The 14928-nt window shown below is 40.0% G+C and overlaps 1 protein-coding gene across 1 annotated transcript in view; it reads left to right on the top strand.

Moving 5' to 3' along the window:
* Positions 1–3840: 3840 nt before the first annotated feature.
* LOC130557236 (uncharacterized) overlaps positions 3841–14928 on the top strand; it is a 30186-nt gene continuing 19098 nt past the window's right edge. The window contains exon 1 of the mRNA XM_057338869.1: positions 3841–3873. The gene's annotated coding sequence lies outside the window, so the exon portion shown is untranslated. The remainder of the gene's footprint in view (positions 3874–14928) is intronic.

A 14928-nucleotide genomic window follows, 5' to 3' on the forward strand; every position in this document is an offset into this window, starting at 1 on the left:
TGTGTGCAGAAGAGGAATTGACATCAAAATTCAAAGTCTAACTTTAAAATCCGTGCTTTAATGTATAATTCTCACATTTGTAATTAATAATAATACTTTATGTAGTTTTATATGATTTATTTGAATGAATGAAAAGAGCCGTTTCATGTCTATCCTTGAATCACTTAACTCATCAAGGTTGATATAGGATATAGAAAGTAATTAGTAATAAGTAATTAAATACTTTTTGAAGAGAGTAACTTGTACAGTAATCTAATTACATTATCGAATGTGTAATTAGTAACTAGTAATTAATTACTTTTTCAGAGTAACTTACCCAACACTGTATGTATGTGCGTGTATTGCGGTGTCCTGGATTTTGTTAGTGTTCATGTTCCTGTGCTTACCCGTGTTCCTGTTCGTGTTTGTGAGTTTTGTGCCTTTTGTGATTTTAGACGTTTGGTCGTGTCTTTGAGTTTGGTTTATTTGTCTTGTTTTCATTTTGCCCCCTCGTGGGAAGTCTCTTGTTTTAGTTATAATTCTTAGTTTCGTTTTTCCCCCATCGAGGGTGTTTTGTGTTGTGTTTTTTGAATAAAGTCTTGTTGTTAACCCCTTCACTGCCTGCCTGCGCTTGGGTTCTCTCTTCCACCACGCTCTGGTCGTGACAGAATCCACGAGCCACATTGAACCCAGCAGGCAGCATGGCTGACTCCCAGCGATCCTCCCTGACTCACCGCCTTTTCGGGATCCGCCAGGGGAGCCGGTCCTCCATGGACTATGTGGACGAGTTCCTGGATGCGTCAGCAGATTGGGTGTTCGGTGAGGAGGAGCTTGGCTTCATTTTTAATCGTGGCCTCACCGAACCCCTCTCCCCTAGCGAGATGAGGATGCTGGGTTCCCCCAATTTTGACAACCTGGTCTGGATTTTGGCTGACCGGGACAACCCTAAGTCCATTGCACCGGCCCGGGCTTCCCGCCCGCTAGCTACTGTGCCAGAGGGTCGCGTCCTGGCCATCGCCACATTGGGGAACTCAGTCCCTCCTCCGCCCACCAGTCTCCGTGGACGGCGCCGACGGAGGGAGTCGTGGGACTCCCCGTCTGACTCCTCTAGCACGGAGCTAGCCGTGCCCCCCACCGCTTCTCAACAACCGGCCACATGTCCTGTGGGCCGGTCCAGGAAGAAGAAGCTGAGGAGGGGGAAGTCCAGTCCGGTGCAGCCGGCGTCCAGTCCGGTACAGCCGGCGTCCAGTCCGGTGCAGCCGGCGTCCAGTCCGGTGTCCAGTCCTGTGATCCAGCCGGCGTCCAGTCCGGTGATCCAGCCGGCGTCCAGTCCGGTGATCCAGCCGGCGTCCAGTCCGGTGATCCAGCCGGTCCAGTCCATCCAGCCCATGTCCAGCCGGCCTTCCAGCCGGCGTCAAGCCATGTCCAGCCGGCCTTCCAGCCGGCGTCAAGCCATGTCCAGCCGGCCTTCCAGCCGGCGTCAAGCCCTGTCCGCCGGCCTTCCAGCCGGCGTCAAGCCCTGTCCAGCCGGTCCCTGGGAGACTCCCAGGGCCAAGACTGTTCCCCCCGGGACTCCTCCTAAGTCCCCCAGGACTCAGCGCCCTCGAGCGCAGCCGGGGACTGGGACTGTTCCCCCCAACCCTTTGGACTGCCCCTATGAACTCTTGTTTTGCCCCACCCCCCTCCCATGTTTGTTATTTTTGTTATGCCACCCCAGTCCTGTAGTCTTGTTGTCCTGTCTACCCCTTGTCATGTTCACCATGTTTGTCTGGTTTTTGTCTTTGTCTCGGTCTGCCTTGTCTTGTCCGTCTACCCCTTGGTGAGCACTGGAGGTGCTCATTAAAGGGGGGGCTTCTGTCATGGCTCTGCTTCCTTAGTCATGTTTTTCTTGGTCCTGTAGCAGAGCCATGACAAGGTCTTTGGTTATGTGTGGAGAGAAACATATTATTGTCCGTTTGACAATAATATACGTTCTCTCCAGTGTCTTGTCATTGGCCCCATTCCTCTTGTTTCCTCGTTATCTTTCCCTAAGTGTTTGATTACCCACACCTGCCCCGTGTCGTTATCCCTCGTTTGTCTTCCCTTTAAATACCCTCTTGTTTCTTTGTCTTGTGCTCGTGGATTGTACTGTGTATTATGTATGTGCGTGTATTGCGGTGTCCTGGATTTTGTTAGTGTTCATGTTCCTGTGCTTACCCGTGTTCCTGTTCGTGTTTGTGAGTTTTGTGCCTTTTGTGATTTTAGACGTTTGGTCGTGTCTTTGAGTTTGGTTTATTTGTCTTGTTTTCATTTTGCCTATATTAATAAAACCAATGTCAGCTGCGCTCCTCTTGAGAATGTATACATACATTTCAACACAAATCTCCTCTATGAGCTAGAACACATCCAGAAAAGCACTTGCTTTTTTCATTTCTGGTGAAATTTTCCTTCAAACAACACAAGTCAGTGTAAAGTCAAGAAGAGGTCCCCGGCTAAAAATACAGATTTGAGCATTTTTTAAAGAAATACATATATTAAGAAAGAATAAATATTAAATGTAATAGATAAATATTTATTCAATATTTTGTAGAGGTAGGGTAAAAATGAAGTTACTGTCATGATTCTGCCTCATCTTGTCAAGCTTTCCGAGTCCTGAGGGCTGTTCCATAAAACAAGATTACGAAATAAACCAGGCTTATTTTGGTAAGTCAGACTTATTGTCGGTCGATTCGGTTTCATAAAGCTAACTTAAAATAGTTCGAACTAAGATACTATGGCAATTTATGCTGGGAAACTAGCCTGGTACGGGGCAGGCGAACTGTCAGGCTAAGCCTTAAACCCTATTCGAACGGGATTAGTTATTTATTAAAATATATATATTCGCAGTCATAATGCTATATTATATCACTTTATTGAACATTATAAATACAAATTTTAAAAATGTAATAAATTAAATAAATTATAGACCACAATAATCAATGAATATACTATCTGTGTTAGATTATATTGATTTGATATCGAATGTTTAAACTAATGTCAATAAAGTTTGAATTTAAACATTCCTCAATAAATTGATAATAGCTAGAAGCTGAAACGTTTTTCAGAAATTATACTGGCCAAAAAGATCTAGTATCTAAATCCAAATAATTTAAAATGACCTACAATTTCCAAAAATGGCAATGTAAAATGGAATGCCTTGTGTGTGTTGCATGTTGTCTGCCTGAGGAGAGAGAGGTTGCCAATGATAGTTGTAGAGAAGGACTGATGGGGCAATAAGATGATTTTTAATGACAATTAAACAGGCAGAGTTAGAATTTTCTGTAGCTTTAATTTTTCACTTAATAAAATTATTGTAGGTTGAAGCTGCTTGCTGGGAGAGAAAGCATACTATTAAATAGTGTTGAAACATTAGGTCCTGTGTCACTGTCTTATGGCATTTTTTTCTTGAATCTTTTTCCAGTTGTTGGAACTTCAGGTTTAACTGTCAACTTTATATTTTTTTCTTCATTTTCACACTAGGCATGCATATAATCTGTTCCATGTTGTCCACACTCAATTCTCTTTTTCCAACGCATGTTAACTTTGCTCAAAATATAGACATTACTGTCTGCATCCCTGCACTTACACTTCGCTCTAATATTAGTGTATTTTATTATCGTCACTTATCATTGTCGTTGGTAACTTATCCTGATATATCAATAACACTGTCCTTGTTATTTACTTGAAGATTCTAAACCAAAACTGATAGTTAATTTAACGCCGTTAGCATAGCAGTAGCGTGTTAGCTTGCTTTCTGTTTACACTGTGGAATATCATCTTGCCTCTGGTTTGTCTTGTGTGCTGTTTCTCTTTTTAACCGAGTATACTACAATTCATCGAGCAACCTTGGTAAATTGGAATTGCACTTCAAACCCGGTGAGTTATGGCTTCTATTCCTATTATTGTTACTTGCACCTCATGTCACATGTTTAGCTTAGCCTTCTCTGTCAGCTGCGAGGGCTTTATATGCGATAAATGCAGGGAAATAGTTAGGCTGACAGAGAAGATCTTAAGAGTCTCGCATCCAATCTTTATCTGAGGATAGTAAGAGTGTAAGGACCATAAACACTTTGGATGCGAGCAACATTAGCGCACACAGCTTGGTTCCGGTTGAAAATCCCCCGCAGCTGGAAAACTTCGTGACTGTGAGACGGCGTAGTCGCAGGACAGAACATCACTCAACCGTTCCGATTACAGTCTCGAACAGGTTTGCCCCGCTCAGTGACGCACCCACTGAGAACAATAGTGTCTGTCTGCGGAGTGCAAGAGAGGGGAGTAACTGGGAAGGGGCGTGACTTGTAACTGTCCAAATCACACGGAACAACGCGAGATGTTGTCGTTAAGATGGCCGCTTGCGGACATATAAAAGTACATAAATGAGGCTATGGGTAGTGAAATCAAACAAATCTTGTTTTTACCGTTTTAGTTATTTACTATAATAAAACCATGGTAATTTAAAAATATCAAAAGTGATGTTTTTGTTTGTTAAGCAGATGTTGACCCAGAAATACTAGCATGCATGTTGCATCAAGCTTATATGCTCATATGTTTTTCGTAAACTTAAATTTTAACATGTCATTTTAATGTCATTATTTTACCCAGCGTATTTAGCTCGAGATATCGAGATAACAACTTTGTGATCATGTATTACAACTACCTACTAAATTGGGTCCTCAGGGAACAGAATTTGTCATGACAACGTTTCAACAGAGTTGTGAAACACATTTGCTCTGTCCCAATTCGCCTACGTATTCTATGCCCTAATAGTTTAGTATTTTTGATTGCAGAGCAAAAGAGTATGCAGACACTGGACACACTGACGTGAAACGGAAGTGAGACATCCTTAACAAACAACTCCTTACATGATAAATACTGAAAAAGCTTGAATGCATTATGTACAGTATAGTTAACGTATCAATCTGGTGAAGCATCATTTGATGGAATAATTCTGTGTAGCGCAACTAAACTACCCCCTCTCGCAATGTCACTACTTGATCCGTATCCATACAAGTAGTTTTTAAAAGGTGATTCTCGATATATGTTTTATAAAACACGCCAATGTTAGTATGTGGCACAAATTAAGCTTATTAAATTCATGTCACTAATTTTTTAGAGAAAAAATTAAATTGACCTGAATAGTTAAATTTTTTTATATACCGTTTGATAGTTTGATTTGGGAAATACAGATATATGTGTAATTTATTATTAGATATGTTCTATTTAATAGTTCTACATATGCCAGCAAACTTAAATGGATGCATTTAAGAAACAGAATCAATGCATTTATTCAGTTTATTTATTGTACTTCCATTTTTCCACTCATTCACTACCTCAGTCATCTACTGCTTCACTCATTCACTACCTCAGTCATATACTACTTCATTTGTAGTGTGAAATTATTCATTGTTGAACATGGCATTGACCATCAACACAGTAAGACAAAAGTGTTTCCATGTCTTTTTGAAAGTGAAACAAACAAAGTCTTCCTTCTCCACTGAGAATTGACCTCCGAGGACCTTCCTGCGTGCATTTTGTTGGTCATCTCTCTTCATCCCCAAAATGGCAGGCTTTGTCACCTCACCACGAAACAAGTCTCTGTGACTCTGCACCCAGTTCCATGCTGTGTGTAGGTCTTTTACGGGGGTTGGCTGCTGCACCTGGTTAAGTAAAGATCCATGTTTATACATGCAAGCTAAATTTTAAAATATTTTTTTCTTTAATTACCAAATAACAAATGCAAACTTGATCTAGCACAATCAACTTCTCCTAGATGTAACCATTTAAAGTTATTTTCCTATTATTGACCGTAAGCAAATAACTGTAATTGGGCATCGGAATAAAAAACAAACATTTCTGCAAAATTTTCCCCAAGCAGCTGTAAACATAATACATGAGTCACTACAAAATCAAAAAGCTCAACATCAGACATCCCCTGGTCATCAGTATTCCCTGCTTTGTGGGCAAACCTCCGGCCATGACTGTACTAAATAAAAAAATCTAAATCTTGCTGCCCCAGATTACTGCTAATTGAATTTCTCTATATTTTTTAAAGACACCGGTACCCTTCAATCTCATGATTCTCCACCAACACTGTGCACCACCTCCTTAAGTAAGGCATATAATGCCGAAGAAGACACCAGAGTAAAATTAATTTACTGTTTAAGTTGCAAGTAATTCTGACTCTGAAAGGGCTTAAAGGGATAGTTCAACCAAAAATGAAAATTCTGTCATCACTTACTCACCCTCTTGTCATTTCAAGCCAGTATGACTTCCGCAGAACACAAAAGAAGATATTTTGAAAAAAGTTAATAACCAAACAGCGCTGACACCCATTCACTTCTATTGTAAGGACACAAAACCAATGCAAGAGAATGGGTGCCAGTAACCAACATTTTTCAAAATATCTTCTTTTGTGTTCTATGAAAGAAAGAAAGTCACACAGGTTTAAAATGACAAGAGGGTGAGTAAATGATGACAGAATTTTCATTTTTGGGTGAACTATTACTTTAACAGGCCCACACATTTATATCAAGCAAAACAGGATGACATCCCAACATCAAACCTCATAGCAAGAAAGTAAAAAAGAAAATAAATCTCCCCCAAAACTAAAGGTAAAAAGGGAAGAAATCTCAGGAAGGACCACAAAGGAAGCCCCTTCCTGAACCAAATCAAAAACCAAACTGCACATATTTTAACCATATCTATGAGCATTGAATTTATACTTACAATTGTGAAATCAAATGTAATAGATGTGAATGTGAAAAATGTGAAATCAGATCATAAAATAGACATGCTCTGTTTGACAGAAACATGGCTAAAACCAGATGATTATATTACTTTAAATGAATCTGTCCTCCAAGATTATTATTATAAACATTTTCAAAGCTGGAAACTTTCCATGGGAATTAACGTGAAAATATGGGAATTAACGGGAATATATGGGAATTAATAGGAATAAACAGGGAATTTACAAAATTGCAGGTTACACTATAACAGGGGAGTTTAAATGCAGTTGAATAAAAATCTTGCAGATTAATCTTGGTTAAAACAACCAGATTTAATGCATTTTCAGTTGAATTTCTAGTCTACCCTGCACAATTATCAATCCCATCCCCACAGCACACTGCTTAAGCCAATTGCACATAGAATCCGAAATTTGCTTCAGAAAGAATAAATACGACCTCACGGTGTGTCAACCACATTTACACACCGCCTCCGATATTCATCCGTCATAAAAAAATTCGGACTGAGTTCAATTTTCTGCGTTTTTCGCATCCGTAGCAAGGATTTTGAAAGGTGTTTTGACAATTCAGAGACACCGTACAAATTAGTGCCAAATACGAAAAAATATGAACATTTCGGACTATATGTGCAAAAACCTTTACTGCAGGGCTATTGAGACCACAACCCCTGCATGCGCTGCTGTGTATTCTTCCATAACATAACACAAATAATGTAAAAAATGTCCCCAAATATTACACAAATTTATGTTTAAAACCATGTGCTGTAAGCTATTGCGCAAATTATACCATTGTAAAAACAAATACACTGACTGAGCAGATACTGAGGTGAGATAATAAAAAACAGTCTAAAAAAGACCATCCCCCACAAACAATCCCTTAGTCACCTGGGTGGGAAATCCCCATCTGCCAGACTCTCTGACTACCACAGGAATATTGAAGCCACAGTTCTACATTTGAGTTCGAAGATTACATCCATTCAAATAAGTTTTGATATTAATTGGTTAAATATATTTAACTATGGTTTTAAAGTTTAACTAGCAAATACCAAAATGTGTTTATTCAGTAGCTAGCCAGCAAATCAGATATGTTAAATGTAAGCCAGCACTATTTCATTGACAATTTATGAGGCTAGCTAACACAAGCTGTGATGCTCTTTCTTCTACTTTCTGCTTGCCAGTTTTCTGTCATCATACAGAAGTACAGTAGGCTACTGGTCAGAGGTTTGGACACATTACTGTTCTAAATTATTTTGAAAGAAGACTCTTATTCATAAAGCCTGCTTTTATTTGATAAAAAATACAGAACAAAACAGTAATATTGTAAAACATAATAGTATTCTGTTTTAATGTATTTCTGTGATGCAAAGGTGAATTTTCCACACCCATTAAGCTATTCTTCAGTGACACATGGTGCTGATTTCATAAATTTTGTGCTGCTTAATATTTTTTGTAATGTGTGATCATTATTTCTTCGAATAATTAAAATTATTTGTTATTACTATTTGTATTTTGAAACAATTAAATGCAGGCTTGAATGATGATCACTTAAAATTGTAATGTATACAAATTTATGACCAGTATTGTATATTAAGTTATAGTTTGTTTTAGCAAGCATGCTGATTGAGGAGTATTTATTCATATAGAGAGATTTAGATTTTTAGATTCAATTTATTGTCATTGCACATGTACAAGTACAAGGCAACGAAATGTGACCTCTGTATTTAACCCATCCAGAGAGTAGTGAACACACATACCCCCGGAGCAGTGGGCAGCTATCACTGCAGCGCCCGGGGAGCAAGTAGGGGTAAGGTGCCTTGCTCAAGGGCACCTCAGTTGTTACCCGTGGGAATTGAACCGGCAACCTTCTGGTCATGAGTCCGATTCTCTAACCATTAGGCCACAACTGCCCTATGTAGCCTATGTCTATTCATTTGCATGAATTGTAAAATATTAATTACCACTAAAATATGTTTACCACAACAAAATATTGCAGTTTTTCAGAAATTTTCGGGAATTTTCTGCTCCTTTGCAACCCTACCAAAGATGCGTTTCTCGATAATCTGCCCGAATTGTCTCAAATCGCTAGCATGAGAAATAACTTGAAGATCTTGGCACGACCACTGAAAAGTTTAATTCCACCTTCTCGGTAACGCTAGACACAGTTGCTCCTCTACATTTAAAGAAGATTAAAAATGGCAGTCCCACACCGTGGTATAATGAACACACTCAGGCTCTAAAGAAAGCGGCCCGAAAAATGGAGCGCAACTTTAAGAAAACTAAATTAGAGGTATTTCGTACAGCATGGAAGGATAGTATTCGAAAATACAGGAAAGCCCTAAAAACTTCTAGATCCGCCTACTTTTCATCACTAATAGAAGAAAACCAGCACAACCCTAGGTTTTCATTTAACACAGTGGCTAAATTAACAAAAAATAAATCGTCAGTGACTTTTGATCCTGTATATCAGCATAACAGTGATGAATTTATGAACTACTTCACATATAAAATCCAAGATATTAGAGAAAAAATTATAACAATGCAATCAGAAGTGAAACCCGCTGAACAAAATAACTACAGCGCCCTTAAGGAGAAAATGCAATTATTTTATACCGTAGATCAAGATGAGCTGTCTAAAATTATTAGATCATCTAAATCAACAACATGCATGCTAGACCCTATACCTACAAATCTACTGAAAGAGATGCTCCCAGAAATTATAGATCCTCTTCTTGGTATTATTAACTCATCTCTGACATTAGGACATGTGCCTAAAGCATATAAGGTGGCTGTTATAAGGCCCCTTGTCAAAAAACCCCAACTCGACCCTAGAGAACTAAGGAACTACAGGCCTATATCGAATCTACCTTTCATATCTAAAGTTCTGGAAAAAGTAGTTTCAACTCAATTATGCTCCTTCCTCCAAAGGAATGACATCAATGAAGAATTCCAGTCTGGATTTAGAGCATGTCACAGTACAGAGACTGCTTTGATCAGAGTTACAAATGATCTGCTATTGTATTGGCGTCTGACCGAGGATGTATCTCGTTATTGGTGCTGCTAGACCTTAGTGCTGCATTCGACACCATTGACCACAGCACACTCCTACATAGACTCGAAAATTATGTCGGCATTAAGGGAATAGCTTTGAAATGGTTTAAATCTTATTTATCCGACCGTTTTCAATTTGTAGCAATAAACAATGAGGTGTCACGCAAATCGCAAGTCCAGTACGGTGTACCACAGGGCTCAGTCTTAGGGCCTCTGCTCTTCGCATTATACATGTTACTTCTAGGAGATATAATAAAGCGACACGGAGTTAGCTTTCACTGTTATGCTGATGATACTCAACTTTATATTTCCTCGAAGCCTCATGAAACACAGCAGTTCCATCGAATAATGGAATGCATAGTCGATATAAAAAATTGGATGAGTAAAAACTTTTTATTTCTGAACTCGGACAAAACAGAAGTGTTACTTATTGGACCGAAAACTGCTATACGTAACAACAAAGAATACTGCTTAACTATTGATCTATTCCAACTAACTATTCCATAAAACCCTCGTCATCAGCAAAGAATCTTGGCGTTCTATTCGATAGTAATCTGTCATTTGAGAGCCACGTCGCCAACACCTGTAAAATTGCGTTTTTCCATTTTAAGAATATATCTAAACTACGTCATATGCTGTCAATGTCAGATGCAGAGAAGTTAATTCATGCATTCATGACATCAAGACTAGATTACTGTAATGCACTGTTAGGTGGTTGCCCTGCAGGCTTATTACAAAAACTCCAACTGGTCCAAAACGCGGCAGCTTGACTTCTTACACGTACAAAAAAGTATGAACATATTAGCCCCGTTCTGTCAACCTTGCACTGGTTACCTATAAAGCATCGCGTTAACTTTAAAATCTTGCTTATTACCTATAAAGCCCTACATGGTTTAGCTCCTCAGTACTTGAATGAACTCCTCTTGTATTACAGTCCTTCACGTGCATTACGCTCTCAGGCGTCCTGTCAGTTGGTAATACCTAGAATTTCAAAATCAAGTGCAGGTGGTAGATCCTTTTCCTATCTAGCGCCTAAACTGGAATAGTCTTCCCTGCACTGTCCGGGAGGCAGACACACTGTCAGTTTAAATCTAGACTAAAGACGCATCTTTTCAATCTTGCATACACTACACTTCCATAATATAAATCCTCTGACGGTTTAGGCTGCATTAGTTAGATCAACCGGAACCAAAACACAACTGATGTACTTGTTGCATCAAAGAGTGCAGAACAGTACTCTACTCTCAGCCAGTCTTGTCTCATTGTTCCAAGGTTACCACAGCGAGCAGGATGCAGTTCATGGCCTGCCCTGATGGTAGAGCGGAGAATGGGAAGTGGCGACCTGACAAGAGCTGAGATGATAGAGCTGGATAAAGAAGGACGCGGTCACTTGACACGTCTTCACCACAAAATTTCAAATGCTATTAGATTATTAATGATAATCTTAAAACTATAATTTACCTTATTAGTAAGTTTATTTATTTTATTTAGCCTTGTTGTGCAAGCTCTGTGGAGCTTGTGCAGAGGCAGCAGCTTTTGCCTGAGGGGAACTGGAATCCCCTGGTTGGGCCTGGGTTCTCCTGAGTTTTTTTTTTTCTCGAGTAGAGTTTTGGGTTCCTCGCCACATTTACATACTGTTCTTTTGCACTATTTGCCTGGCGGGGGGGCTGCTTTAGAATTAGAATTTTAAAGTTTTAATTAATATTGCATATAGGAATTTATAGTCTGTTATATTTGACCTGTGCTTCTCTCTCCTTTATCTAAAATGTGTGCTCTCACTGTGCGTGTGTGCATGCGTGCGTGCGCGTGTGTGTGTGCGTGTCTGTGTGTGTGCGCGTACATTTCTGTTTACGTGTGTGTGTGTGTGTTCATGTTTGTATATCCCGGTGGGGACCTAAACCTGAATACACACCAACACATGGGGACTCGTGTCACCGTGGGGACCAAAATTGAGGTCCTCATGGGCAAACAAGCTTATAAATTGTACAGAACAATATTTTTTAAAAATCTAAAAATGCAAAAAGTGTTCTATGATCTTTAGGTTTAGGGATAGGGTTAGGGATAGGGCATAGAATATACAGTTTGTACAGTATAAAAACATTACGCCTATGGACTGTCCCCACGGGATAGTCAACCAATAGCCGTGTGTGTGTGTGTGTTGTGGCGCGAATGATGTGTGTGCGTGGTTGTTGACCTGTGTTTGCGTGGAGAGTCATGGTGTGGGTGTGTGTGTGTGTGTGTGTGTGTGTGTGTGTGTGTGTGTGTGTGTGTGTGTGTGTGCGTGCCCGTGTGTTTGTGTCTATGTCTATGTTTGTTAGTACGTGTGCATATTGTGTGTGTGGAGTGTTTTGTATGTGGGTATGTCTGTCTTCTGTGTTTTCACCTTTTTCTTGTTTTTACAGGTACAACTTTAATTGTTTTGCTTATAGTCAATATGTCTTATGTACAGCTGCTTTGTAACAAAGAAAATTGTAAAAAGCGCTATATAAATAAAGTTGAGTTGAGTATACAAATTGCCTACCACAGCTATGCAGATGACAGTCAGATCTACCTAGCCCTCTCACACAATGATACAGGCCTATTGACTCTCTTTGCCAGTTCATTGATGAAATTAACAGCTGGATGTGTCAAAACTTCCTTCAGTTAAATAAAGACAAAACTGAAGTCATTGTATTTGGTAACAAGGATGAAACTAACAAGGTAAACACATACCTTGACTTAAGAGGTCTAAAGACACAAAGTAAGGTAAAAAATCTTGGTGTCATTTCAGAGTCTGACCTTAGTTTCAGCAGTCATGTCAAAGCAATAAGCAAATCAGCATACTGCCATCAGCATACTGCCAAATCAGAAACATAGCCAGCATCAGATGTTTTCACCAAGATTTAGAGAAACTAGGTCATGCTTTCATCACCAGCAGGGTGGATTACTGTAATGGACTCCTTACAGGGCTTCCTAAAAAGACCATCAGACAGCTGCAGCTCATACAAAACGCTGCTGCTAGGATTCTGATCAGAACCAACAAATCTGAGCATATCACTCCAATCCTCAGGTCCTTAAACTGGTTACCAGTTACCTTTAGAATCAACTTAAGTATTATTAATTGTCTATAAATCACTCGACTTGGCGGATCGAGTGTGTCGTGGCTCAGTTGCTCATGGGCTTAGCCGGCCTCGAATTAAACCTACGATCTATGAGACTGTAGATGGTAAAATAATCGTTGAGGATGAGTTTCTTAACTTCCTCTCAGTTAAAATAAAAATGACGAGTCAAGATCAAATAGTCCTGGTAGCCTCAAGTACGTTTGACTCCGAGTGGATAGAGTCGTCAAAAAAGCTGCTGTTTCAACTTTGCCCGTACACTAAACAATGGTGTGTGACATGTAAAGGTAACCAGAAGGATGACAACAATATAAAAACTTGCTTAAAGTTGCTAAATGAGTGTGGAGAAAATATTCCCCGGTTTGTGTCACACTTCCTTGATGAGTTGCCACCGGTGTCTTTTGACAAACCTGCTCTGTAACATGGAGCGTCTGCATAGTGAGATGAGCGCACTAAGGCATGCAGTGAAACTACAGGCGTCTATAGGGGAAGACCTATGCGCTGCCACTGCAAACATTATTAGCAGAGTTTCCAGTATGGAGAGGCGAAAGGAGAGTAGAGGACAAGGCCCTGGTCTGGACAATTTGAGTGGTTTTAATTATGATTGCGCCGGAGAAATGGAAGAATAAATATTGGAAAGTGGAAAGTGCTGAGGGGCTGGAGGTGACTGTGGTGCGGAGTCATCAGGGACTGAGGAACTCACTGGAATGACTGCCATGGCATCGGAGGAGATAAGACGAGAACCAACACAATGGAGCCTTGTGGTGAAACATGGTAGACGCAGGGGGAATCATGTGGATGGCGAAAATCTTCTGATAAATCAGCGAGGTGATAAAGCTAAACCTAAGAAGATTAAGCCAGTTATTGGTACGGGGCCAAGAGGGAATATAAGGGTGGTGCGAACGAAGCTGGTACAGTAAGTGTGTATGCGAACCAAATTCTCTCCAGACCTTGAGGCTGCAACACTGTCCAACAATCCTAAAGAAAAGATTGAGTGTGATGTTAATTGCCAAGACATGGTTAATATAAACAAAAGGTACAGCTCATTTAAAGTGAGCTCTGAATTTGATAATGTGGCGGAGATGTACTGTCCGGAGCTTTGGCCTTAAGGCTCTGTTAGGCATTTCTATGAACCACGCAAAGGGAGAGCGCTGGGGGATAATACAACTTCCGTGGCTCAAGCCACGAATGTTTTTTCCAAAGCACGAATCTATTCAGGTTTCTAAAATTAATTCATACAGTACACTAGGTGGCAGAATTTAGCTTTAAACTCGGTAGTCCTCCACTCCAGTATCGTTATCCTAACCGAGGAAGACGTTCAGATTAAAACTAAGGAAAATTAGATGTGTGCAAATTAAAATGCTGAATCTCCTGACAGTAAACACGCTTTTCAAATGGGTCATTATTACAGTGGCTTCATTATTACTGTGAAAGTGTCTATTTATAGTTATTTGATGTGACTACTGTTAACTGATGCAGAGATTATCGGCTAATGTTAACGCTCTGAGAAAAAAAAAGAAATAATAACAGTAATCATTTTTTGCCCACTTGTTACAGGCTGTTCTCGTTAGTTCTGTGCCCAACTGTGTGCAGCTGCAGCAGCTGCTATAGCATAGTGATGGGTCGTTCTTGAACGATTCGTTGATTTTGAAAGAATCTTTAATGTGATTCTATGGGTCCTGTGACAAAAGAACGAACGACTCGAGAGGTGAACTAATCAATTCTCTTTCCGGCTCAGACGGCATTGGTAAAGCGTAGGGGGCTGTCACTTGATGAACGAACGACTCGAGCCCGAAGACTCGAGAGGTGAACTAATCAATTCTCTTTCCTGCTCAGACTGCATTGGTTTAGCTTACGAAGCTGTCACGTCGTGAACGAATGAGTCAAACCCGAGGACTTGTCAGATAAGAGGTGTGGTGAGCTAATCATAGACTAAAGACCCAGGTAAACAATGAATTAATCTTTTCTGTTTCTTATAGCATTATAGTTTTGTATTGTTTGTAATGTGATCAACGTTTGCATAAGTAGTAGATGTGTTAGGAA

This window comes from Triplophysa rosa, linkage group LG7 (genome assembly GCF_024868665.1).
Source record: "Triplophysa rosa linkage group LG7, Trosa_1v2, whole genome shotgun sequence".
Classification (NCBI taxonomy): domain Eukaryota; kingdom Metazoa; phylum Chordata; class Actinopteri; order Cypriniformes; family Nemacheilidae; genus Triplophysa; species Triplophysa rosa.